The following is a 26,706-nucleotide window of genomic DNA, read 5'->3' as shown; positions in this document are numbered from 1 at the left end:
AAAGTAAGGAAGCATCATTCCCACCAAAGCCCTGAGCAATATAAAGGCAAGGGACTCACACACAAGGAAAAAGACATTTTTATAGACACTTGGAGAAATTTTATTATACTCATTAATTAACAATGAGTAAATAAGAAATTAAAAGAAAAACAAGTGCATAGTAGAATCCTCTGGAAGTGCCGTGTGTAAGCGGCGGGGGCATGTCTCCAGGCAGGTCCACATGCAGGTGCCCTAGAAACACGGGAAATCTAGCACAGATGCAGTTACAACCCGCACAATTCTATCTTTTTCCTAGCGAGCTATAAGCCTGTCTGAGGGCCCTCTAGTGCGACACCATGGAAGTTGATGAGGCCACCGCGGCTCAGCAGGAACTCTGAAATTTAATGGAACCGATTTGGGGGATGGCCAAGGTCAGGCGGTGCAGTCTCCGGGCTGTATACCTGTCCCAGTGTCACGGCTGTCACTGCAGTCACATGAGGTGTCCCCAGACACCAGACAGGCCATGGAGGTAAAGCCTGACAAGGAGCAGCCACCTGAATTCCCTCCACAGTCAAGGCCAGGACCTCCCCCCGGAGGGAACTGCTCACCGTCCCTGGGCACTGTAGATCTGTCATGGACTGCAGACTCTCTAGACACTTCAGAGTCGGATTTGGACTTGGACAGTGAAACAGATTCGGGTAGTTCACGCGCCTCCTCATTTTCATCATCTTCCTCTTGTATATCACTTCCTCTGCTGCTGTGAGGCAGAGAAGATGACTGACAAACTGAGAAGGAAAATAAGAATTTCCTTATTAAAACAAAAGATGGATTACTCATTAATGAACTCCCTTCTCTTGAATAACTCACTTATTCTGCATGAATACTGATTTCAAGCCCCTTGGGATGGTTTCAAGTATTACTGAGCAATTGGTAATATTTCCATGTATGATTAACCTACCTCTGGTTAATGGGACTGTAACTTTTTAATTTATTTTTTATTTATTTTCATCATAACAGTATTCATTATTTTTTTCACCACACACAGTGCTGCATGCAATGTGTGCCCTCTATAATACCCACCACCTGGTACCCCAAACTCCCACCCACCCGCCAATTCAAACCCCTCAGATTGTTTTTTAGAGTCCATAGTCTCTCATGGTTCACCTCCCCTTCCAATTTCCTCCAACTCCCTTCTCCTCTCTAACTCCCCATGTCCTCCATGCTATTTGTTATGCTCCACAAATAAGTGAAACCATATGATAATTGACTCTCTCTGCTTGACTTATTTCACTCAGCACAATCTCCTCCAGTTCCGTCCATGTTGCTACAAAAGTTGGGTATTAATCCTTTCTGATGGAGGCATAATACTCCATAGTTTATATAAACCACATCTTCCTTATCCATTCATCCCTTGAAGGGCATCTTGGTTCTTTCCACAGTTTGGCGACCGTGGCCATTGCTGCTATAAACATTGGGGTACAGATGGCCCTTCTTTTCACGACATCTGTATCTTTGGGGTAAATACCCAGGAGTTCAATGGTAGGGCCATAGGGAAGTTCTATTTTTAATTTCTTGAGAAATCTCCACACTGTTCTCCAAAGAGGCTGCACCAACTTGCTTTCCCACCAACAGTGGAAGAGGGTTCCCCTTTCTCCACATCCCATCCAACACATGTTGTTTCCTGTCTTGTTTATTTTGGCCATTCTAACTGGTGTAAGGTGATATCTCAGTGTGGTTTTAATTTGAATCTCCCTGAGGCCTAGTGATGATGAACATTTTTTCATGTGTCTGATAGCCATTTGTATGTCTTCATTGGAGAAGTGTCTGTTCATATTTATTGCCCATTTTTTGATGTGATTGTCTGTTTTGTGTATGTTGAGTTTAAGGAGTTCATTATAGATCCTGGATATCAACCTTTTGTCTTTACTGTCATTTGCAAATATCTTCTCCCATTCCGTGGGTTGCCTCTTTGTTTTCTTGACTGTTTCCTTTGCTGTGCAGAAGCTTTTAATTTTGATGAAGTCCCAAAAGTTTATGTTTGCTTTTGTTTCCTTTGCCTTTGGAGAGATATCTTGAAAGAAGTTGCTGTGGCTGATATCAAAGAGATTATTGCCTATGTTCTCCTCTAGGATTCTGATGAATTCCTGTCTCATGTTGAGGCCTTTTATCCATTTTGAGTTTATCTTTGTGTACGGTGTAAGAGAATGGTCGAGTTTCATTCTTCTACATGTAGCTGCCCAGTTTTCCCAGCACCATTTATTGAAGAGACTGTCTTTTTTCCACTTTTTTTTTCCCCTGTTTTGTCGAAGATTAATTGACCATAGAGTTGAGGGTCCATATCTGGGCTCTCTACCCTGTTCCACTGGTCTATGTGTCTGTTTTTATGCTCTCTTGGTGATCACAGCTTTGTAGTAAAGCTTGAAATCAGGTAGCGTGATGCCCCCAGCTTTATTTTTGTTTTTCAACATTTCCTTAGAGATTCGGGGTCTCTTCTGATTCCATACCAATTTTTGGATTATTTGCTCCAGCTCTTTGAAGAATACCGGTGGAATTTTGATCGGAATGGCATTAAAAGTATAGATTGCTCTAGGCAGTATCAACATGTTAACAATGTTTATTCTTCTGATCCAAGAGCATGGAATGGTCTTCCATCTTTTTGTGTCTTCTTCAATTTCTTTCATGAGTGTTCTGTAGTTCCTCGAATATAGATCCTTTACCTCTTTGGTTAGGTTTATTCCCAGGTATCTTATGGTTCTTGGTGCTATAGAAAATGGAATTAATTCTCTAATTTCCCTTTCTGTATTTTCATTGTTAGTGTATACGAAATCCACTGATTTCTGTACACTGACTTTGTATCCTGCCACGTTGCTGAATTGCTGTATGAGTTCTAGTAGTTTGGGGGTGGAGTCTTTTGGGTTTTCCATATAAAGAATCATGTCATCTGCGAAGTGAGAGAGTTTGACTTCTTCATTGTGAATTTGTATACCTTTTATTTCTCTTTGTTGTCTGATTGCTATTGCTAGGACATCTAATACTATGTTGAACAAGAGTGGTGAAAGTGGGCATCCTTGTCATCATGTTCCTGATCTCAACGGGAAGGCTGTAAGCTTTTTCCTATTAAGGATGATATTTGCTGTGGGTCTTTCATAGATAGATTTGATGAAGTTCAGGAATGTTCCCTCTATCCCTATACTTTGAAGCATTTTAATCAGGAAAGGTTGCTGGATTTTGTCAAATGCTTTCTTTGCAGTAATTGAGAGGACCATGTGGTTCTCTCTTCTCATATTAATTTTTTCTATCACATTGATTGATTTGTGAATGTTGAACCATCCTTGTAGCCCAGGGAGGAAACTCACCTGGTCATGGTGGATAATCTTTTTAATGTGTAGTTGGATCCTGTTGGCTGGGATCTTGTTGAGAATCTTAGCATCCATATTCATCAGTAATATTGGTCTGAAATTCTCCTTTTGGGTAAGGTCTTTGCCCGGTTGGGGATCAGGGTAATGCTGGCTTCATAGAAAGAGTCTGGAAGTTTTCCTTCTGATTCAATTTTTAGAAACAGCTTCAGAAGAATAGGTGCTATTTCTTCTTTGAAAGCTTGGTAGAATTCCCCAGGGAATCCGTCAGGTCCTGGGCTCTTGTTTTTTGGGAGGTTTTTGATCACTGCTTCAATCTTGTTACTAGATATTGGTCTATTCAAGTTGTCAGTTTCTTCCTGGTTCCATTTTGGGAGTTTATAGTTTTCCAGGAATGCATCCATTTCATCTAGGTTGCTTAGCTTTTTGGCATATAACTGTTGATAATAACTTCTGATGATTGTTTCTACTTCCTTGGGGTTCGTTGTGATCTCTCCCTTTTCATTCATAATTTTATGAATGTGGGCTTTCTCTCTTTTCTTTTGGATTAGTGTGGCCAATGGTTTATCGATCTTATTGATTCTTCCAAAAAACCAGCTTCTATTTTTATTGATACGTTCTCCTGTATCTCTGGTTTCTACCTCATTGATCTCAGCTCTAATCTTGATGATTTCCCTTCTTATGTGTGGAGTTGGTTTGATTTGTTGTTGATTCTCCAGTTCTTTAAGGTGTAGAGACAGCTGGTGTGTTCTGGATTTTTCCATTTTTTTGAGGGAGGCTTGGATGGCTATGTATTTGCCCCTTAGGACAGCCTTTGCTGTATCCCATAGGTTTTGGATCAAAGTGTCTTCATTCTCATTGGTTTCCATGCATCGTTTCAGTTCTTCTTTGATCTCCTGTTTGATCCAAGCATTCTTAAGCAAGGTGGTCTTCAGTTTCCAGGTGTTTGATTTCCTTCGGAACTTTTCCTTGTGATTAAGCTCCAGTTTCAAAGCCTTGTGATCTGAGAATATGCAGGGAATAATGTCAGTCTTTTGGTATTGGTTAAGTCCTGATTTGTGACCCAGTAAGTGGTCTACTCTTGAGGAGGTTCCGTGTGCACTTGAGAAGAATGAGTATTCTGTTGTTTTAGGGTGGAATGTTCTGTATATATCTATAAGGTTGATCTGGTCCAGTGTGTCATTCAATGCTCTTGTTTCTTTATTGATTTTCTGCTTCGATGATCTGTCTATTTCTGAGAGAGGCAAGTTAAGATCTCCTTTATTAATGTATTCATATCAATATGATTCTTTATCTTGATTAATAATTTTCTTATGTAGTTGGCTGCTCCCCTATTGGGGGCATAGATATTTATAGTTGTTAGATCATCTTCATGGATATTCCCTTTAAGAATGATATAGTGTCCTTCTGTATCTCTGACTACAGTCTTTAGTTTAAAATATAATTTTTCTGATATGAGAATCGCTACCCCAGCCTTCTTTTGAGGCCCATTGGCATGAAAGATGCTTCTCCATCCCTTCACTTTCAGTCTGGGTGTATCTTTAGGTTCAAAATGGGTCTCTTATAGACAACATATGGATGGGTCCTGTGTTTTATCCAATCTGCAACACTGTGTCATTTTATGGGCGCATTTAGGACATTCACATTGTTATTATTGATAGATACATTTTTATTGACATCGTGTTACCTTTGAAGTCTTTTTTTCTGTTAGATTGTCTCTATATTTCTGTTCAATGCTATTCTTAGGAATTTTCCTCTTTTATATAAGCCCCCTTAATATTTCATGCAGTGTTGGCTTGGTGGTTGCATAGTCTTTTAAGCCTTGCCGGTCTTGGAAACTCTTTATCTCTCCATCCATTTTGAATGTCAGTCTTGCTGGATAAAGTATTCTTGGCTGCATGTTCTTCTCATTTAATGCCCTGAATATGTCTTGCAAGCCCTTTCTGGCTTGCCAGGTCTCTGTGGACAGGTCTGATGTTTTTCTGATGGGCTTTCCTCTGTAAGTAAGGAGCCTCTTTGTCCTAGCGGCTTTCAAGAGCTTATACCTACAATTATGATTCCTCAATTTGACTATCAGGTGCCTTGGTGTTTTTTTGGAATGTATAATCTTGGGTGAAGTCCTTTTGGCCTCTAGTACTTGATCGCTGGGTCCATTTGTAAGATTGGGAACATTTTCATGAAGAACTTGTTTCACTCTATCTTCTAGACTTCTTCCTTTCTCCTCCCCTTCAGGAATTCCAATAATTCTGACGTTGCAACATTTCATGGCATCATTTATTTCCCTGATTCTGTTTTCTTGGTCTCTAAGCTGTTTGTTCCAGGCTTTCTCCTGATCCTTTCTCTCTATCTGTTTGCCTTCCAGATCACTAATTCTATCTTCTGTCTCAGTAAACCTAGCTTTGAGAGAATTTAGATTAGATTGGAACTCATTGAGAGCATTGTGAAGTTCATCCCTGGTAGCTTTCAGCTCAACCCTAACATTGTGAACATCTGTCTGTTCGCTTTCAGCTCGGCCCTAATCAATTTCGTTTGGTCATCCATGGCTTTCTCCAACCTAGCTATTGCCTGGATAATTGTTAACCTGAATTCTCTTTCCAACACATTGTCTATGTTGATAGCCATTAGCTCTATTCCAGAAGGTCCATCCTTTGTGTTTTTCTTCTGTTGGGCATTCCTCCTCCTAGTCATTTTGCTGAGAGATGACTGAACAGATGTAGCTGGATGTATCAACCATGGTACCGTCAAGGTGCACCCTGGAACACTTCTGAGCAATCAGGATTCCCCACCCAAACGAGAGACAAAAGAAAAGAAAAAGAAAAAGAGAGAGAGAGAGAGAGAGGAAAGAAAGGGAAGATGAAAGAGAAAGTTCAGTCCAAATGGGCCCCAATATACAATTTATGATGTATATAAACAAAAACAGACAATCAAAAAGACTGATAAAAGTATATGACACACACAAAAAAGTAAATGCAAATAAAGGAAGAACCTCATCAAAAAGAACCTCAAGTATAAGATTTATATACTATCAGGACAATCACAAAAACACAGAAATAGTGGTGGAAGAAAAAGATGGGATAGTGGTTATAAATTCTCCATGTGGGTGAGGAAGGTTGTTTTGATTCTTCTTGGATGTATCTTGATATCTTTGTTAAAGGACTCAACTTTCCTAAGATAAAGCAGGATTAAAAATTGGTTTACCTATAGGGGTAGCATTGACTGGGGAAATGGGATTACTTTGAAGTTTAACTCTATATGAATATTAAAAAATAAAAATAAAAAGGAATAAACTAGACTAAACTAAACTAAAATTAAAAAAAATAAATTCAAAAAATATGAATGTAAAAGAAAAACACAGGTGTATGTATCAAAAATTCAGGTTAGAAGGTTATTATGGAATTTGATGTACTGGACAGGTCACTGTGATGGTAAATAGGTTAAAAAATCATGTATATATATTAAAAAAAAAGCACCAGAATAGTGGGAACGGGTTGGAAATGAAAGTTTTCCTATGAAGTAGTGGTGGTTGTTTTCTTGCAGTCTTTTTTTCTTTCTTGGTTTGTTTTCTGGGTCAGGGGCCTCCCACGTGAGTTTGCAGTCAATGATGTTCCCTGAATTAAGTCCCCCTGCCCCCCTCAAGGGAGTGGGCTCTGAGGAAACTGTTTTTTTTTTTTTTTTTTTTTTTCAGGCTTTTGTTCTCTGGTGGTTTTTATGTTTGTTCACTTTTTTTTTTTTTCCTCTCACCTTGACCACTTTTTTTTTTTTTTTGCCGTTTTATTTATTTATTTATTTATTTATTTATTTATTTATTTTTCCTGATCTTTTTTTTTAATTAATTAACTTTTTATTTTTTATAAACATATATTTTTATCCCCAGGGGTACAGGTCTGTGAATCACCAGGTTTACACACTTCACAGCACTCACCAAAGCACATACCCTCCCCAATGTCCATAATCCCACCCCCTTCTCCCAAACCCCCTCCCCCCAGCAACCCTCAGTTTGTTTTGTGAGATTAAGAGTCACTTATGGTTTGTCTCCCTCCCAATCCCATCTTGTTTCATTGATTCTTCTCCTACCCACTTAAGCCCCCATGTTGCATCACCACTTCCTCATATCAGGGAGATCATATGATAGTTGTCTTTCTCTGCTTGACTTATTTCGCTGCATGATATGCTCTAGTTCCATCCATGTTGTCGCAAATGGCAAGATTTCATTTCTTTTGATGGCTGCATAGTATTCCATTGTGTATATATACCACATCTTCTTGATCCATTCATCTGTTGATGGACATCTAGGTTCTTTCCATAGTTTGGCTATTGTGGACATTGCTGCTATAAACATTCGGGTGCACGTGCCCCTTTGGATCACTACGTTTATATCTTTAGGGTAAATACCCAATAGTACAATTGCTGGGTCATAGGGCAGTTCTGTTTTCAACATTTTGAGGAACCTCCAGGCTGTTTTCCAGAGTGGCTGCACCAGCTTGCATTCCCACCAACAGTGTAGGAGGGTTCCCCTTTCTCCGCATCCTCGCCAGCATCTGTCATTTCCTGACTTGTTGATTTTAGCCATTCTGACTGGTGTGAGGTGATATCTCATTGTGGTTTTGATTTGTATTTCCCTGATGCTGAGTGATATGGAGCACTTTTTCATGTGTCTGTTGGCCATCTGGATGTCTTCTTTGCAGAAATGTCTGTTCATGTCCTCTGCCCATTTCTTGATTGGATTATTTGTTCTTTGGGTGTTGAGTTTGCTAAGTTCTTTATAGATTCTGGACACTAGTCCTTTATCTGATATGTCGTTTGCAAATATCTTCTCCCATTCTGTCAGTTGTCTTTTGATTTTGTTAACTGTTTCCTTTGCTGTGCAAAAGCTTTTGATCTTGATGAAATCCCAATAGTTCATTTTTGCCCTTGCTTCCCTTGCCTTTGGCATTGTTCCTAGATGTTGCTGCGGCTGAGGTCGAAGAGGTTGCTGCCTGTGTTCTCCTCAAGGATTTTGATGGATTCCTTTCGCACATTGAGGTCCTTCATCAATTTTTTGAGCCTATTTTCGTGTGTGGTGTAAGGAAATGGTCCAATTTCATTTTTCTGCATGTGGCTGTCCAATTTTCCCAGCACCATTTATTGAAGAGGCTGTCTTTTTTCCATTGGACATTCTTTCCTGCTTTGTCGAAGATTAGTTGACTGTAGAGTTGAGGGTCTATTTCTGGGCTCTCTATTCTGTTCCATTGATCTATGTGTCTGTTTTTGTGCAGGTACCATGCTGTCTTGATGATGACAGCTTTGTAATAGAGCTTGAAGTCCGGAATTGTGATGCCACCAACATTGGCTTTCTTTTTCAATATCCCTTTGGCTATTCGAGGTCTTTTCTGGTTCCATATAAATTTTAGAATTATTTATTCCATTTCTTTGAAAAAGATGGATGGTACTTTGATAGGAATTGCATTAAATGTGTAGATTGCTTTAGGTAGCATAGACATTTTCACAATATTTATTCTTCCAATCCAGGAGCATGGAACATTTTTCCATTTCTTTGTGTCTTCCTCAATTTCTTTCATGAGTACTTTATAGTTTTCTGAGTATAGATTCTGTGTCTCTTTGGTTAGGTTTATTCCTAGGTATCTTATGGTTTTGGGTGCAATTGTGAATGGGATGGACTCCTTAATTTCTCTTTCTTCTGTCTTGCTGTTGGTGTAGAGAAATGCAACTGATTTCTGTGCAATGATTTTATATCCTGACACTTTACTGAATTCCTGTACAAGTTCTAGCAGTTTTGGAGTGGAGTCTTTTGGGTTTTCCACATATAGTATCATATCATCTGCGAAGAATGATAATTTGACTTCTTCTTTGCCGATTTGGATGCCTTTAATTTCCTTTTGTTGTCTGATTGCTGAGGCTAGGACCTCTAGTACTATGTTGAATAGCAGTGGTGATAATGGACATCCCTGCCGTGTTCCTGACCTTAGCGGAAAAGCTTTCAGTTTTTCTCCATTGAGAATGATATTTGCGGTGGGTTTTTCATAGATGGCTTTGATGATATTGAGGTATGTGCCCTCTATCCCTACACTTTGAAGAGTTTTGATCAGGAAGGGATGCTGTACTTTGTCAAATGCTTTTTCAGCATCTATTGAGAGTATCATATGGTTCTTGTTCTTTCTTTTATTGATGTGTTGTATCACATTGACCGATTTGCGGATGTTGAACCAACCTTGCAGCCCTGGAATAAATCCCACTTGGTCGTGGTGAATAATCTTTTTAATGTACTGTTGAATCCTATTGGCTAGTATTTTGTTGAGTATTTTCGCATCTGTGTTCATCAAGGATATCGGTCTATAACTCTCTTTTTTGGTGGGATCCTTGTCTGGTTTTAGGATCAAGGTGATGCTGGCCTCATAAAATGAGTTTGGAAGTTTTCCTTCCATTTCTATTTTTTGGAACAGTTTCAGGAGAATAGGAATTAGTTCTTCTTTAGATGTTTGGTAGAATTCCCCCGGGAAGCCGTCTGGCCCTGGGCTTTTGTTTGTTTGGAGATTTTGAATGACTGTTTCAATCTCCTTACTGGTTATGGGTCTGTTCAGGCTTTCTATTTCTTCCTGGTTCAGTTGTGGTAGTTTATATGTTTCTAGGAATGCATCCATTTCTTCCAGATTGTCAAATTTATTGGCGTAGAGTTGCTCATAGTATGTTCTTATAATAGTTTGTATTTCTTTGGTGTTAGTTGTGATCTCTCCTCTTTCATTCATGATTTTATTTATTTGGGTTCTTTCTCTTTTCTTTTTGATGAGTCGGGCCAGGGGTTTATCAATTTTATTAATTCTTTCAAAGAACCAGCTCCTAGTTTCGTTGATTTGTTCTATTGTTTTTTTTGGTTTCTATTTCATTGATTTCTGCTCTGATCTTTATGATTTCTCTTCTCCTGCTGGGCTTAGGGTTTCTTTCTTGTTCTTTATCCAGCTCCTTTAGGTGTAGGGTTAGGTTGTGTACCTGAGACCTTTCTTGTTTCTTGAGAAAGGCTTGTACCGCTATATATTTTCCTCTCAGGACTGCCTTTGTTGTGTCCCACAGATTTTGAACCGTTGTATTTTCATTATCATTTGTTTCCATGATTTTTTTCAATTCTTCTTTAATTTCCCGGTTGACCCATTCATTCTTTAGAAGGATGCTGTTTAGTCTCCATGTATTTGGGTTCTTTCCAAACTTCCTTTTGTGGTTGAGTTCTAGCTTTAGAGCATTGTGGTCTGAAAATATGCAGGGAATGATCCCAATCTTTTGATACCGGTTGGGTCCTGATTTAGGACCGAGGATGTGATCTATTCTGGAGAATGTTCCATGTGCACTAGAGAAGAATGTGTATTCTGTTGCTTTGGGATGAAATATTCTGAATATATCTGTGATGTCCATCTGGTCCAGTGTGTCGTTTAAGGCCTTTATTTCCTTGCTGATCTTTTGCTTGGATGATCTGTCCATTTCAGTGAGGGGAGTGTTAAAGTCCCCTACTATTATTGTATTATTGTTGATGTGTTTCTTTGATTTTGTTATTAATTGGTTTATATAGTTGGCTGCTCCCACGTTGGGGGCATAGATATTTAAAATTTTAAATCTTCTTGTTGGACAGACCCTTTGAGTATGATATAGTGTCCTTCCGCATCTCTTATTATAGTCTTTGGCTTAAAATCTAATTGATCTGATATAAGGATTGCCACTCCTGCTTTCTTCTGATGTCCATTAGCATGGTAAATTCTTTTCCACCCCCTCACTTTAAATCTGGATGTGTCTTCGGGCTTAAAATGAGTTTCTTGGAGGCAACATATAGATGGGTTTTGTTTCTTTATCCATTCTGATACCCTGTGTCTTTTGACAGGGGCATTTAGCCCATTAACATTCAGGGTAACTATTGAGAGATATGAATTTAGTGCCATTGTATTGCCTGTAAGGTGACTGTTAGTGTATATGGTCTCTGTTCCTTTCTGATCTACCACTTGTAGGCTCTCTCTTTGCTTAGAGGACCCCTTTCAATATTTCCTGTAGAGCTGGTTTGGTATTTGCAAATTCTTTCAGTTGTTGTTTGTCCTGGAAGCTTTTAATCTCTCCTTCTATTTTCAATGATAGCCTAGCTGGATATAGTATTCTTGGCTGCATGTTTTTTCTCGTTTAGTGCTCTGAAAATATCATGCCAGCTCTTTCTGGCCTGCCAGGTCTCTGTGGATAAGTCAGCTGCCAATCTAATATTTTTACCATTGTATGTTACAGACTTCTTTTCCCGGGCTGCTTTCAGGATTTTCTCTTTGTCACTGAGACTTGTAAATTTTACTATTAGGTGACGGGGTGTGGGCCTATTCTTATTGATTTTGAGGGGCGTTCTCTGAACTTCCTGAATTTTGATGCTCGTTCCCTTTGCCATATTGGGGAAATTCTCCCCAATAATTCTCTCCAGTATACCTTCTGCTCCCCTCTCTCTTTCTTCTTCTTCTGGAATCCCAATTATTCTAATGTTGTTTCGTCTTATGGTGTCACTTATCTCTTGAATTCTCCCCTCGTGGTCCAGTAGCTGTTTGTCCCTCTTTTGCTCAGCTTCTTTATTCTCTGTCATTTGGTCTTCTATATCACTAATTCTTTCTTCTGCCTCATTTATCCTAGCAGTGAGAGCCTCCATTTTTGATTGCACCTCATTAATAGCTTTTTTGATTTCAACTTGGTTAGATTTTAGTTCTTTTATTTCTCCAGAAAGGGCTTTTATATCTTTCGAGAGGGTTTCTCTAATATCTTCCATGCCTTTTTCGAGCCCGGCTAGAACCTTGAGAATTGTCATTCTGAACTCTAGATCTGACATATTACCAATGTCTGTATTGATTAGGTCCCTAGCCTTCGGTACTGCCTCTTGTTCTTTTTTTTTTGTTGAATTTTTCCGTCTTGTCATTTTGTCCAGATAAGAGTATATGAAGGGGCAAGTAAAATACTAAAAGGGTGGCAACAACCCCACGAAAAAATGCTTTAACCAAATTAGAAGAGATCCAAAATCGTGAGGGGGGAGAAAGGGGATAAAAAGAGGTTCAAAAAGGAAGAAAGGAAAAAAAAGAAAAAAAAGAAAAAAGAAAAGAAAAGAATTAAAAAAAAAAACACCTAAGAAAAATGTAAAAAAGAAAAAATATATATATTAGATAAACTAGTAAAAAATCGTTAAAAAAGAAAAAGGTAACAGTTAAAAAAAAAATTTTACCCGAAGGCGAGAGAAAAAAAAAAAAATGAAAAAGAAAAAAAATTAAATTAACTGCAAGACGAAAAAAAAAAAAACACAGGGAAAAAGCCATGAGTTCCGTGCTTGGCTTTCTCCTCCTCTGGAATTCTGCTGCCCTCCTTGGTATTGAAACCGCACTCCTTGGTAGGTGAACTTGGTCTCGGCTGGATTTCTTGTTGGTCTTCTGGGGGAGGGGCCTGTTGTAGTGATTCTCAAGTGTCTTTGCCCCTGGTGGAATTGCACCGCCCTTATCAGGGGCCAGGGTGAGTAATCCGCTCCGGTTTGCTTTCAGGAGCTTTTGTTCCCTGAGCGCTTTCCGTAGAGTTCCGGAGGACGGGAATACAAATGGCGGCCTCCTGGTCTCCGGCCCGGAGGAGCCGAGAGCCCAGGGCCGCACTCCTCAGTGCGCCCTCAGAGAACAGCGCCCAGTTACTCCCGTCTGCCTGACCTCCGGCCGCGCTCCGAGCTCACCGAGCCTGCGACCAGTTCAAGGTAACACCGAGCTGTGAGCTTACTGTCGGCTCTGTCTCTGTAGCCGGCTTTCCCGTTTCAATACCTGCAAGGTCTGCGACACTCAGACACCCCCGATCCTTCTGTGACCCTGCGGGACCTGAGGCCACGCTGAACCCGCGTGGGCTTCGCCCCGGTTTAGCCTCTGGAGCGATGTCCCTCAGCGGAACAGACTTTTAAAAGTCCTGATTTTGTGCGCGGTTGCTCCGCCGCTTGCCAGGAGCCGGCCCTTCCCCCCGGGGTCTATCTTCCCGTCGCTTTGGATTCACTTCTCCGCCGGTCCTACCTTTCAGAAAGTGGTTGTTTTTCTGTTTCCAGAATTGCTGTTCTTCTTCTCTTCAATCTGCCGATGGATTTTCAGGTGTTTGCAATCTTTAGATAAGCTATCTAGCTGATCTCCGGCTAGCTGAAGCAGTCTCAGCCTGCTACTTCTCCGCCATCTTGACTCGTCACCTTGACCACTTTTGATGGTTTTTGTAGTTTTAGAGGAAAACAGACTGCACCCTGACCTCCCTCTCAGAGAGAAGCCTCAGTCTGGCTGACAGATAAGTTCCCCCTTTGCCGCTGGCAGAGCAGGTTCAAAGTCGTAGTCCCTGGGGATGCAGTATCTTTTTCTTGTACCCCAAACCACGGCAGCAGTGGCAGTCTGGGAGCTCCAGACCGCCAAAGAGATTCCAAGCAGCGATTGCACACTGAGATTTTTCCACTGGCCTGGGCTGGGAGTGCCTGATCTTTCTGGGTAAGAGTGTCCGGCTTGCGCGCACCTCTTTCAGGGGTGGCTATGAATCGCGCACGTGTCTCAGGCATTGAGAACGGGGCGCAGGTCCAAAAGCACCAGGCTGGGCTTTTGCACACCTCTGTCAGGGGAGAGATTGGGAAGCACGTCTTAGGCTCTGAAACAATGGCGCGAGTCAAAGAGCGCTGCCTGGGCCTTTGTAACTCTCTCAGGGGAGTATGAGGGACGTGTGCACGTATCTCAGGCTTTGTAGCAGGGCTCGAGCGTTCTGCGGTCTGGTGTGGCTCCCATTCCCCTCACAGGAGCCAGAACCATGCATTCGTGGGTGCACTGGCGGCTTAGGGACCAAGACCTGGTTTCTCCGCCGCACTCTCTCTGATTCAGCACCAGGGGAGGCTGTCCTGGGACCAGGGACTTAAGCCCCTGTCCCTAGCCACCCCAATTCCTACAATTTCACCCCCCTCCTTTGCTCTTTTTGAGTGCTTTCAACCAGTCTCCAAGTTAATGCTGGTCCCCAGACACAGGGCACTCTCAGATTAGGGTATTACTTTCCAACCGGTCGCCTCTGGTGGCTCCCTCCCCGTTTTGCTTATCTTCCAATATCAGTCCACCCATTCCCACTCCGCTTTAACTGCCCACTGGCGTCTTCTGCCCCTGTAGAGATCCAGACGTGTATAATTCTGATCTCAGGCTGATTTCATGGGTGATCAGAGTTCTTTGGTAGATAATCAGCTCACTTTAGGGTACAGGTTGAAAAGGCGCCTCCTCCTACTTCCCCGCCATCTTGTCCCCCCAAGACTGTAATTTTTAAAAGCAATTGACAGGCAGCAGGAAAGATATTTGAGATATTTGAACCTGTTGCACATCCATTTATATATCATGGTTTAATTCTTTAGAGCACATTTAGAGTAAAGGTACAAAAATACAGGAAACTATGCATTTTGCTCCATCAGTGAGACTTCACTCAGTACATATTCACAGAAATGCCCAGAGTGTCTCAATCGCATTCCTCAGTCCCTGCGATGTCAGTGAATCATTTGCAGAAATCACATGTGACCTGGAAGAATGTACCCACTCTCTCAAGCCCATGTAGGCCAGGCCCATCCAAGGTCAAGGCTGAAATGGGTAAATCCGGGTGGGAGGGATGTGAGTGCCAAGTTATGGGAAAAGGCCTGGAGAACTGGCACTTTGGCCTCTCACCTTGAAAGCATCAAGGGAGAGAGGCCTGGGACAGAAAAAGCAAGGGAGACCCTGACCAACCCTGAGAGGCTGATTGGAATCAGCCTCTGTCAGAGTCTCTGTCAGAGAAGCTTATCTGCAGAGGCTGGACTATAGGCTGAAACCATGAGGCCAGGATCCTGCTCTCTGCTGACCTTTACCAAATAATCAGGCCCACCATTCACCAGGTGCCATTTCACTCTGAATGTTATGTACTTTATTTCAATAAATAATTTAATCTTCAGAGGAGAGTCTTTCCTCATTTTAAATCTGAGTGACAGAAACACAACAAAAGGAGAGCAATTGTCAAAGGTCATTTGGTTGTGTGGCCAAATCCTACAGGATCCAGGTGTACCCCAAGCTCAGCTGAGCTCTAAACAGAGGGCATCAGATTGGGAGCACCAGCAATAGAAGTGCTCCAAAGATCAGACAGGCAGGAGGGAAGACAGAAATCATATTCGAACTTCTAGTATAAAAAGGGGAACTTCTATTAGAAAGCTTTGAACTTAACTCTCAACATGTTGCTTTTCTTTTTATAATCTGTATAATGTCTGTGCATATTTATTAGCTGCATATTGAAAATATATTCTGAAAGGAGTAGATGATCCAAAGAGTTCATTGTTCTGCTTGTGTTTCTCCAGTGTTCCCAGCACCATTTCTTGAAGGGACTATCCTTTTCATTGGGTGTTCTTGGCTTCCTTACCTATTATTGGTTGATCACATGTGTTGGGATTTAATTCTGGGCTCTCTATTCTGTTCTATTGGTGTATAAGTTGCTTTTTGTGCCATTACCACGTTAGATTATGTTATATGGCTTTGAGGTATGGTTTGAAATGAGGAAATGTGCTTCCTCCAGCTTTTTGCAGGATTGCTTTGGCTATTTGGAGTCTCCTATGCTTCCACACAAATTTCAGAATGATTTCTTCTATTTCTATAAAAAACGCCTTTGGTATTTTGATTGAGATCACATTGACTGTGTAATGGCTTTGTGTAGTATGATCATTTCAACAGTATTAATTCTTCAAACCATAAACATGGGATGTGTTTCCATTTGTTTGTGTCTTCAACTTCTTTCAGCAAAGTCTTGTAGTTTTCATTGTACAGGTCCTTCACTTCCCTGGTTTCTTATATTCCTATTTTGTTGTTTTTGATGCTGTTTTCATTTTCTGATGCTTCACTGTCAGCATACAAGGATGCCACTGACTTTTGTAAGTCAATTTGTAATATGTCACTTTATGAAATCATTGATTACTTTCAACAGATTTTTTTTTATTGACTCTTCAGATTTTTCTGTATGTAAGATGATATTTGCAAAGAGTGACATTTTCACATCTTCCTTCCTGATGTGGAAGGCTTTTCTTTCTGTCTCTTGCCTAATTGCTCTAGCTAGGAGTTCCGCTACTATATTGAGTAGAGGTGGTGAGAGTGTTCTTCCTTGTTATGTTCCTGTTTTTAGAGGAAATGCTTTCCATTTTTCTTCATTGAGTGGGATGTTTGCTGTGGGTTTCCTGTAGGTGGTCTTTATTATGTAGAGGTATGCTCCTTCTATATCCAATCTATTAAGAGTTTTATCATAAAAGAATGGTATATTTTGTAATATCTTTGGGCAACTTTTGAGGTGATCGTGTGATTTTTATCTTTCCTTTTCTTGGTGTATTGAATTACACTTATTGGTTTTTGTAGGTTCATCTACGCTTGCATCCCACAGATAAATCCCATTTAGCCATGGTGTCTAATTTGTTTCATGAGTGAACTCAGTTTGATAACATTTTGCTGAGAATTTTTCCATCTGTATTCATCAAGGATACTGGTTTATTGCTTTTGTGTTGTGGTGGTATCCTTATCTGGTTTGCTATCCAAATAATACTGCCCTTGTAGAATGGTTTTGAAATTATTGCCTCTTCCTTAACATTCTGGAAGATTTTGAGGAGTATTGGTATTAATTTTCCACTGCATGTTCACTAGAATTCACTAGTGAAGTCATTTGACCACGAGATTTCCTTTTGGGAGTTTTTGGGGTTTTGTTTTTAAATTTTTTAATTGTTTTAAATTTTTAAATAAACATATAATGTATTTTTATCCCCAGGGGTACAGGTCTGTGAATCTCCAGGTTTACACACTTCACAGCACTCACCATACAAATTTTTAAAAGATTTTTAAATAAACATATAACATATTATTATCCCCAGAGGTACAGGTCTGTGGATCACCAGGTTGATACACTTCACAGCACTCACCTTATCACATATCCTCCCCAATGTCCATAACTCTACCCCCCTCCCCCCAGTCACCCTCAATTTGTTTTGTGGCAGTAAAAATCTCTTATGGTTTGTCTCCCTCCCAATCCCATATTTTTTCATTTATTCTTTTCCTACCCCCCCCAAAACCCCCACATTGCATATTCACTTCCCCATATCTGGGAAATCATATGATAGTTGTCTTTCTCTGATTGACTTATTTCACTAAGCATAAAACCCTCTAGTTCCAACACATCGTTGCAAATGGCAAGATTTCATTTTTCTTTGATGGCTGCATAGTATTTAATTGCATATATATACACCACACCTTCTTGATCCATTCATCTCTTGATGGACATCTAGGTTCTTTCCATAGTTTAGCTATTGGGGACATTGATGCTATAAACATTCAGGTGCATGTGCCCCTTCGGATCACTATGTTTGTATCCTTAGGATAAATACCCAGTCGTGCAATTGCTGGGTCGTAAGGTAGCAACTTTTTGAGGAACCTCCATGCTGTGTCCAGAGTGGTTGTACCAGCTTGCATTCCCATTGACAGTGTAGGAGAGTTCCCCTTTCTCCACATCCTCGCCAGCATCTGCCAGGCACTCCAGCAAGGGCTGTCACAATCTCATTGCAGTAACCTGGGGAGGACTCTCCTGGGAGGATGATGTTGGGCCCTGAGCCATGGCAGGAACAGAGGGTCAAGTTCTGGTGGTTGAGGGCATGGGGGTCCTGTGGGTCTCTAATTAGCCCCTTGTCCCCCTAAAAATAAAGGGCCCCTCAGAAAAGCTGTGGGATCCAACACCAGGCTGGTTGATGGGCTTCCATGCTAAACCATTCCTGCTGCTGAGACAGTGTGTGTTCACCAGGGGATAAACAAGTCAGAGCAGCAGTCATCAAAGAGCATGCTGTGAGGAAACAGTTTTCCCAGGCTGAAGTCCTTCACTGGCTGATGGTAAAATGCTTACTCATGCCCATTAAGCTGGGTGGGTATAGTGTCCCACAGTGTGGTGGCTGCCCAGGGGCTGCCCACCTGAATGTGCTTTGAACAGGCCTGAGAGGACATTGCTGGATGCCATAGAGGCTTTGGGGTAGGCAGCTGGGTGGGCAGAAGCAAATTTGGGGGGCTGTATGGGTATGGAGTCAGCCTCTGGTCAGTGGACAATGTGCTGATATCTGGGGGACACCCTGGGTGATGCAGGACAAGGCATGTGACATTGTCAAAAACTTTTTGGGCAGCTGCTGTTGGGTGACAGCTGGGCCCTTGGGCAAACTCAGGCAGCTGAAGGGCACATGGTAGGGCAGGAAGGGATTCCTGGGGGAGAATCTGGGTAAGGGGGTTACCCAGCACAGGAGAGTAAGTGAGGGGGAGGAATTGGGGGATGCGAGCACCAGCGCACTGAGTGAGGAGGGAGGAGGCTGACAGTGAGGGGTAGCTATCAGACCCTTGAACATGGGGATGGGGAATGCTCCAAGAAGCCTAGGGGTTGGGATTGCTCAGGGAATACCACAGGATGGGTAGCTGAGCAGGGAGTAAAGTCCTGTCTCATCAAAGCCCAAGCCTGGTCCAGGCACTGGCTCCCACTGATCCTGAGGTGGATCATGCTGTGTCTTTATTTGGAGGTACTGATGTCCTCACTCATGCTGGAGTAGGCTGTCTCCTCAGGGCCCTGGGAGATGGGAAGTGCCAGGGGAAAGTGCAGGTTGTTGACATCAGGTAAGGAGCTTTCTGTGTTCATGGCTGGTGGAAGGGCAGGCACATTGGCAGGCTGGTCAGGGAGCACATGGTGCTCTGATTAACATCAAATAAGTGTTAATTCCAGGGATTTCACAGGACTAAAATCAGGAAGAACATAAGAACAGCTTCCAGGCATGGCATGGCTTCAACAATTCTTTGTCCTCTAACAAGTTCTCTTCAATAATGGGGACTTTGGAGTGCACTTTGCCATTCAGAAAACCTTCATGGTGGCGATGCAGGATGCTAGGAGAGGCGGGGCCTGAATAAGTGTCCTGAGAGCTGGGGTTCCTCACACTGGTGTGAATGCAGAGTCAGTGTTTGTCCTATTCAGTCAGATGGTAGTAGAAAGACCTGCCCCTCCTCAGCAGGGACATTGTCCCAGGGCACATCCTCCACCAGCTGTCTCTGGGGAAAGAGACAAATAGGCAGGACCACAGGGAGAACTGTCTTTCTGGCAGTGATAACAGTGGAGAGGGGACGCCATTTTTCTGGAATTTCACCGTAACTGTTCCAAAGCTCCTGGTGCCCAGGGCTCCACAATGAATACAGAGGCAAATTGAGGGGGCTATTGAAACTCAGCCAGGTCAGAGCTAATCTGGTTATCAGTGGGTAGAGAACGGTCATAAGGAGAGCTCCTCGTGTATGCCAGTCGCAATGTGGGGCATGTAGGCCCCATGTGATCCTCAACCCCAGGCTCTCTGGTGTCTGTGCCTCCCCTACAAGCCTGTCTTCCTGTCCTTCAGCCTCCACCTGTGCCTCTCAGATGACTACACTGGTCTGTTTAGGTTGTCTGCATCTTCCTAAGTCAGTCTTGGTCAGTTGTTTGTTTCTAGGAATGTACCCATTTCCTTTAGATATATAATTTGTTGGTATGCAATTATTCATAGTCTTTCATGATTCCACATATTCCTGTCCTATCTGTTGTAATAACCCTCTTTTATTTCTTTTTTAATTATATATTTTATATTATATTATATTATATATATATTATATATAGTTATATAATATAATTTTATTATATATTTATATTATATTATATTTATATTATATAGTATATATATTTCTTTATTATATTTACAGTACTATGTCTCTTTTTTTTTTTCTTAGACTAGCTAACTTTTTGCCAGTTTGTGTTCATCATCTTCTAGAACCAGCTTTTAGTTTCATTGATCCTTTCTATTGTTTTTCTGGTCTCTATTTCATTTAATTCTGCTCTGATTTTTATTATTTCTTTCCTTTTGTTAACTTTGGGCTTAATTTCTTCCTCTTTTTCTAGTTCATTTAAGTGTAAAGGTAGATTGTTTATTTGAGATCTTCCTAATTTTTTGTTGCTCTAAACTTCCTCTCTGAACTGCTTTTACTGCAACCTATAGAATTTGATATATTGTATTTTCATTTTCACTTGTTTGAGACCATTATTTTATTTCCCTTTTGATTTCCTCTTTGACCTATTGATTGTGTTACCAAACAGACTAGTTGAGCACCCAATGCCCAGTAAGCCAATGTCTGAGACATGGGTTTTGAGGCAAAGAAAGCCTCATTATCACAAGGAAACCCAGTGAGAAGGCTGGCTATCATTCCCAAAGCTGCATTGCCCTCTGGAGGATAAGGGACAGCCACTACTTGTTTGGGGAAGGAGGTGAATGTATGAGAGGAGGATGAGGTGTTTCTGGAAACCTTGAGATGGTGGGCCTTGAAACAATCTGGAGCTCTATATTCCTCTGGAAAATAAGGCACTGTTGGGAGCCTCATGGCTAGAAGGGGTTAACCCAATAGAGCAACAGTTCTTGGGAACCTCTTCAACCGGGGACTTTCACGGGTGGTGAGCTAGAGTGCCACCGTTTTTCCACCACTAGCCATGGTGATTGTTATGAGAACATTGTAAGGTCTGGCTTATTGCCATTGCAGCTGCTGTCTCAAGACTAAGTTAATACGGCTCCTATGTTTTGTGAATATTGAGTTATGGCCTAAGTGTCCAAACCACGAAGGTCAAGGCTGTCTGATATCTCTGCATGCTCAGCTACTCTCAGGCCAAAATAGAAACTAGCACCAGATGTACAGGAGGTGATTCCCTTACTGTGTGGTATAAATCAGAACTCTGCAAAATAAACTTTGGCACTATGGGACATCCTCCTTGGTGCTCCTCCTGCCCCCATCTCTTTGTCTCTTAATTTCTTTTCACCATCCTCTTACCCTCATGTTTCTGGTGGGTTTGTAGCACTAGCCATGACAAGGCACCCCTTTCAGGACCTGGAATGATGAGATATGTCAGATAATTTTGAGACAAATGTTTCTTTCCACTCCCCATTAGGTTCCTATAATCAGTGGGTAAACAGGGAGTAGGGGAGCCATGACAAGGCACCCCTTTCAGGACCTGGAATGATGAGATATGTCAGATAATTTTGAGACAAATGTTTCTTTCCACTCCCCATTAGGTTCCTATAATCAGTGGGTAAACAGGGAGTAGGGGTAAGGGTAAAAAGCAAAGTAAATGATTGATCATGCATGAGGTTAAGTGATATGAAAACGTCCTCAGTAGGGAATAAAACACGATGTGCAGCTAAGGTAATAATGCAGCTAATACAATATAGTTCTGCATATGCTTTCAAGACTAGTCCAAAAACCAGGTGTTTGGCTTCAGTTGTTAAAAACTTTGTCATCTCTTTCCCCTATATTTTTAGGTCTACTCAGTTCCTCTTGTTCCTTTTTACTTTCATACCAACGTGGTCAGAGAAGTTGGCTGATACGGTTTCAATCTTCTTAATTTTGTTAAGATTTCTGTGTTCCATCAGGGGATCTATCCTGGAGAATGTTCAAGGAACACATGAGAAGAATATGCATTCCTGTGCAGCTGGACAGAATGTTCTGTAAATGTTTGTCATTTTTTTCTGAAGTGTGGTTACATTCTATTCCCTTGCTGATTCTGCATCTGAATGATAAATCCATTGTGGACTGTCGGATATTAAGTTCCCCTGCTGTTATTGGACTATTGTCTATCTCTCCCTTAAGATCTGTATTTGTTTAATGTATTTCAACAGTCAGATATTGAGGGCACATGTATTTACAACTGTTATATCTTCTTTTTGGCTTGAAGTCTATCTTGTCTGACATACACATGGCTACAGCTTCTTTCTTTTCGGTACCATTCACTTGGGTTATCCACATCCATTTCTTCACTATAAACCTACATTTGTCCATACAGCTAAAATGACCCTTCTGAAAGAATCACATACTTGGGTCTATGTTTTTAATTTATCAAGGCACTCTCCGTCATTTGATTGTAAAGTCAACCCACTAACATTTAAAGGATTATTGATACGTAAGGACTTAACTATTGTCATTTTATCTTTTCTTTTCTGATTGTTTTGTATCTTTATTATTTCTTCTTCTTTGTGTTTCTGTCTACCTTTATCACTTGCTGGTTTTGCATGATGATTCCCTCAGTTTGCCCTTTTTTGAGGTTCTCTCTGCTCTAGATATTGTTTTGTCTTACCCTGAGGTTTGTATAAACTGTCTCATATATTAAATGGTGCTTTTCCTGCTCTTGGCAACTTTTCTTCATTTGCCTACATAGATGTTCTCATTTTCCTCCTCCCCTTTTACATTTTTGCTGTCACAAACTCTTTTCCTGGTATGGGTTTGTTACCAACTGTAGTAGCTCTAGTTATTTTTAATAACTTTAGCCATTGCTGTTATCATTAAGTGTTTAATGCCCTATTCTAAAATAAGGTTACAGTTTCTCACTCTGTCTGCCAGTTTACTCAGAGTCTCTGTACCTTCATCTTTTCATTACAGTATTAAAGTTCTGTTCAATATGTCTTGGAGGCAGGACTAGTGGTGGGGAATTCCCTCAAGTGTTCTTTGTCTGGGGAAGTCTTTATTTCTCCTTCATGTCTGAAAGATAAATCCTGGATACAGATTTCTTGTCTGGCGATATTTATTTGTTAAAGCTATGAGTATGTCATTCCACTCTCTCATGGCCTACAGAGTTTCTGCTGAGAAATCTGCTGACTATCTCTCCTATGAGGGCTCAGTTTTATGTTACTTTCTTTTATACTTTCAAGATTCCTTCTTTATCTTTGACATTTGACAGTGTCATTGGAAAGTGTCTTGGAGATGGTATTTTTGTATTGAGAAAATAAGGTTATCTATTTACTTCACAGACTTCTATGTCCAGTTCTTTCCCCAGGATTGGGAAGTTCTGTGACAACACTTTTGTAATAACAGCTCTGCCCCTAGTCTTCTTCTCTTCTCCTTTTGATATACCTACTATTCTTAACTGACTTTCCTAATGGACACTGGTAGCTCTTGCAGGATTTCTTCATTTTCTAAGCTTGTTTTTCTTTAAAGTAATCTCTACATGCAACATAGGGCTCTGGGTCACAATCCAAAAAACAACAGTCGGATGCTCCACTATTTGAAGCAGCCAGGCAGACCAGGGTTTCTTCACTTTAAAAAATAATAATAAACCTTAGTTCTCTTCACTTCTACAGGAATCATTTCTAGATTCCACCTTTCAGATCATGTATTCTCCCTCCCACCTGATCTGCTCTATTTCCAATGTTTCTAATGCATTCTTCATCTCATTTACTGAGTTTAGCTCCAGAATTTTGGTTTGGTGCTTTTTTAGAAATTTGGTCTCTTGGATAAAGTACTCCTTCTACCAATTCATTTTATTGCAGAGTTCATTGAATTGCCTGATTATCTTGTATCTTGTTGAATTCCATTATGACTGTTATTTTGAATTCTCTATTACTCTTTTCTTTTCTTTTCTTTTTTTTTCTTTTGTCTCTCATTTGGGTGGGGAATCCTGATTGCTCAGAAGTGTTCCAGGGTGCACCTTGACAGCACCACGGTCAATACACCCAGCTACATCTGTTCAGTCATCTCCCACCAAAATGACTAGGAGGAGGAATGCCCAACAGAAGAAAAATACAGAGGATGGACCTTCTGCAACAGAGCTAACAGCTATCAATAGAGACAATATGTCGGAAAGAGAATTCAGGCTAACAATTATCCAGGCAATAGCCAGGTTGGAGAAAGCCATGGCTGACCAAGTGGAATTGACTAGGGCCAAGCTGAAAGCGACGAGAGATGATGTTCACAATGTTCAGGCGGAGCTTAAAGCTACCAGGGAGGAGGTTCACAATGCTCTCAATGAGTTCCAATCTAATTAAAATTCTCTCAAAGCTAGTTAACTGAGACAGAAGATAGAATTAGTGATCTGGAGGACAAACAGATAGAGAGAAAGGATCAGGAGGAAGCCTGGAACAAACAGCTTAGAAACCACGAAAACAGAATCAGGGAAATAAATGATGCCATGAAACGTTCCAATGTCAGAATTATTAGAATCCCTGAAGGGGAGGAGAAAGAAAGAAGTCTAGAAGATATAGTGGAACAAGTTCTTCATGAATATTTTCCCAATCTCGTAAATGGAACTAGTGTTCATGTACTAGAGGCTGAACGGTCTCCACCCAAGATTATACATTCCAAAAAAAACATCACGACACCTGATAGTCAAATTGAGGAGTCATAATTGTAGGTATTATCTCTTGAAAGCCACTAGGACAAAGAGGCTCCTTAATTACAGAGGAAAGCCCATCAGAATAATGTCATACCTGTCCACAGAGACCTTGCAAGCCAGAAAGGGCTGGCAAGATATATTCAGGGCATTAAATGAGAAGAACATGCAGCCAAGAATACTTTATCCAGCAAGACTGACATTCAAAATGGATGGAGAGATAGAGTTTCCAAGACCGGCAAGGCTTAAAAGACTATGCAACCACCAAGCCGACACTGGACAAAATATTAAGGGGGTTCTATAAAAGAGGAAAAATCCCAAGAATAGCATTGAACAGAAATGTAGAGACAATCTACAGAAAGAAAGACTTCAAAGGTAACACGATGTCAATAAAAACGTATCTATCAATAATCACTCTCAATGTGAATGGCCTAAATGTGCCCATAAAACAGCACAGGGTTGCAGATTGGATAAAACAACAGGACCCATCCATATGTTGTCTATGAGAGACCCATTTTTAACCTAAAGATACACCCAGACTGAAAGTTTAGGGATGGAGAAGCATTTTTCATGCCAGTGGGCCTCAAAAGAAGGCTGAGGTAGTGATTCTCATATCAGATAAATTAGATTTTAAACTAAAGACTGTAGTCAGAGATACAGAAGGACACCACATCATTTTTTTTATTTTTTATTTTCAGCATAACAGTATTCATTATTTTTTCACCACACCTAGTGCTCCATGCAATCCGTGCCCTTTATAATACCCACCACCTGGTACCCCAACCTCTCACACCCCACCCCTTGAAAACCCTCAGATTGTTTTTCAGAGTCCATAGTCTCTCATGGTTCACCTCCCCTTCCAATTTCCCCCAACTCCCTTCTCCTCTCTAACTCCCCATGTTTTCCATGCTATTTGGTATGCTCCACAAATAAGTGAAACCATATGATAATTGACTGTCTCTGCTTGACTTATTTCATTCAGCATAATCTCTTCCAGTCCCGTCTATGTTGTTACAAAAGTTGGGTATTCATCCTTTCTGATGGAGGCATAATACTCCATAGTGTATATGGACCACATCTTCCTTTTCCATTCGTCCGTTGAAGGGCATCTTGGTTCTTCCCACAGTTTGGAGACCATGGCCATTGCTGCTATAAACATTGGGGTACAGATGGCCCTTCTTTTCACTACATCTGTATGTTTGGGATAAATATCCAGGAGTGCAATCACAGGGTCATAGGGAAGTTCTATTATTAATTTCTTGAGAAATCTCCACACTGTTCTCCGAAGAGGCTGTGCCAACTTCATTCCCACCAACAGTGGAAGAGGGTTCCTTTTTCTCCACGTCTTCTCCAACACGTGTTGTTTCTTGTCTTGCTAATTTTGGCCATTCTAACTGGTATAAGGTGATATCTCAATGTAGTTTTAATTTGAATCTCCTAGTGATGATGAACATTTTCTCATTTGTCTGATAGTCATTTGTATGTCTTCATTGGAGAAGTGTCTGTCCATGTCTTCTGCCCATTTTTTGAGATGATTGTCTGTTTTGTGTGTGTTGAGTTTGAGGCGTTTATTATAGATCCTGGATATCAACCTTTTTGTCTCTACTGTCATTTGCAAATATCTTCTCCCATTGATTTGATTTCTTGGCTGTTTCCTTGGCTATGCAGAAGCTTTTGATTTTGATGAAGTCCCAAAAGTTCATCTTCGCTTTTGTTTCCTTTGCCTTTGGAGACATATCTTGAAAGAAGTTGCTGTGGCTGATATCGGAGAGATTACTGCCTATGTTCTCCTCTAGGATTCTGATGAATTCCTGTCTCATGTTGAGGTCTTTTATCCATTTTGAGTTTATCTTTGTGTACGGTGTAAGAGAATGGTAGAGTTTCATTCTTCTCCATATAGCTGCCCAGTTTTCCCAGCACCATTTATTGAAGAGACTGTCTTTTTTCCACTATACATTTTTTCCTGTTTTGTTGAAGATTATTTGCCCATAGAGTTGAGGGTCCATATCTGGGCTCTCTAATCTGTTCCACTGGTCTATGTGTCTGTTTTTATGCCAGTACCATGCTGTCTTGGTGATCACAGCTTTGTAGTAAAGCTTGAAATCAGGTAACGTGATGCCACCAGTTTTATTTCTGTTTTTCAACATTTCTTAGTGATTTGGGGTTTCTTCTG

The 26,706-nt window shown here is 40.9% G+C and overlaps 2 pseudogenes; one reads left to right on the top strand and one right to left on the bottom strand.

Annotated features, from left to right (window-relative positions):
• The window catches only part of LOC116589409, a 245,749-nt pseudogene that overhangs the window by 207,173 nt on the left and 11,870 nt on the right, over positions 1–26,706 (bottom strand).
• LOC116587893 lies at positions 336–16,757 on the top strand (annotated as a pseudogene).

The sequence above is a fragment of the Mustela erminea genome, chromosome 4, assembly GCF_009829155.1.
Source record: "Mustela erminea isolate mMusErm1 chromosome 4, mMusErm1.Pri, whole genome shotgun sequence".
NCBI lineage: Eukaryota > Metazoa > Chordata > Mammalia > Carnivora > Mustelidae > Mustela > Mustela erminea.
The sequence above is the reverse complement of the archived record's forward strand: the minus strand, read 5'-3'. Positions and strand labels throughout refer to the sequence as shown.